This window comes from Bison bison, unplaced genomic scaffold (assembly GCF_000754665.1).
Source record: "Bison bison bison isolate TAMUID 2011002044 unplaced genomic scaffold, Bison_UMD1.0 scf7180017851634, whole genome shotgun sequence".
NCBI lineage: Eukaryota > Metazoa > Chordata > Mammalia > Artiodactyla > Bovidae > Bison > Bison bison.
In genome coordinates this window covers 8,394-10,174 of record NW_011482207.1, presented here as the reverse complement: position 1 = coordinate 10,174, position 1,781 = coordinate 8,394, and the positions used below count along the sequence as shown (strand labels likewise).

General features: G+C 43.5%; 1 non-coding gene across 1 annotated transcript; it reads left to right on the top strand.

The window, feature by feature from the left end:
- The first annotated feature begins 276 nt into the window (after positions 1 to 276).
- TRNAG-CCC lies at positions 277 to 349 on the top strand. Its single transcript has one exon. It is a non-coding gene; the product is annotated as a tRNA-Gly (tRNA).
- The last annotated feature ends 1,432 nt before the right edge of the window (positions 350 to 1,781 follow it).

The window sequence follows — 1,781 nt, the reverse complement described above, 5'->3', positions numbered from 1 at the left end:
AAAGGCAGTGTGTGATGTGCTTTATTTTCTAATTCTTAATACAAACTCAAGAAGCAGGTGTCATCCATATCATTTTACTGACAAGAAACTGAGGGCTTGAAAGGTTTTTTCCCAAGACAACACAAGGGGTTGAGGCTATGTGTAAAGATGCCTCTGGGAGGCGCTCTAACACCTGGCTCCTGGGGCCCTGTCCTCCTAGGGGTCTGAAGGCCGAGCCTACACAGAAACTAGCTGACTGACATCTAGAGCTAGGTCAAAAGTGGTCTCCCAGGGACTTCCCTGGTGGTCCAGTGGCTAAGACTCTGCACTCCCAATGCAGGGGGCCCAGGTTCAATCCCTGATCAGGGAACTAGATCCCACATGTCACAATGAAGACTGAAGATCTCACATGCTGTGACTACGACCCAGCTCAGCCAAATAAATAAATAATTTAAAAATAAAAGTGGTCTTCCAGACTAAAAGTGATACAAAACCTCTGCCATCAGAATGTTCACCAATTTCTGCTTTAAGAAATAAGCAAAACCCCCAAATTCCTCCTCAAACAGGAGCTTATACTATTTCTCTCAACCAAAGTATACAAGGAAAGAGAGGACAGAGTTTGTTCTAAGAGTACGCCACGCGCTGTCTCGCGTGGCTCAGAAATTCCACGGAGAGGGCCTGCTAGTCCTCGCTCCACTGCAGGAGCAACAGATAGAAGGGACGGGAGACAGACGCCGCTAGCCTGCAAACACACACTGCTGCTGGCTCCGCAGCACCAAACACAATTAATAGATTCATGAAGTAGGGCTCTGACTACCCTTTTCTGTCAAGGTTATTTGTTTTGAACAAGATGGTTTGCCCTGATTAAAGCTACCAGTGGCCAACAGTAAATGATAAAATGTTTAAATTTGCCCAAAAGAAATGAAAATATCTGTAACTCCCAGTAAGAAACTAAGCTTAGCCAAATCTTTCCTGCATTGATGTTTATAATCAACACAATGTTTTATGAAAATTAGTTAATAAGATTTATAGTCTAAAAAAATGAGTAAAATGTGCATGCCACCCAGTCTCTGCTTCCCCAGTGTTAAGTGCCCAGCTGGGCACAACTGTAACATCAACGGGGCTCAGATTCCACTCACAAGGCTTTGGCTTATTCCCTGCAAAACCTAACCTGGTACCTTGTATACAGCAAGCACACAATAAAGTATGCTGTCTTAATACCAGGGCATACATTAACTCCGTAAATGGTAATTTATGGAGCTCTCACTCTCTGCTAGGCATTGTATTAATTGCTTTGCCCACATTCTCTTGCTTAAATCTCTCAACAAGCTATGCAGTTGGATATTTTACTTTCCCCTTTGAGAGTGAACTGACATGTTCATCTAGATAATAAAGGGAGCAGAACCAGGATTCAAACCCAGGGCATCTGGCTACAAAAGCAAGCAAAAAGCTATGCTGAATGCAAGTGCAGCCAGTTATTTTCTCAGCAGCAGTAACAGTGATTAGCATGCTACACACTGATACAGTTGACACTGGGCCACTCAAGTTTGAACTGTGTGGGTCCACTTACACACGGACTTTTTTCATTATTAAATACTATAGTACTACATGATCCAGAGTTGGTTGAATTCATGGATGTGGAATTGCATGTACAGAGGAACCGCCTATAAGGAGGAACCATGTATATAGTTCAGTTTAGTTCAGTCACTCAGTTGTGTCCAACTCTGCGACCTCATGGATTGCAGCACACCAGCTTACCCTATCCAATCACCAACTCTCAGAGCTTGCTCAAACTCACGTCC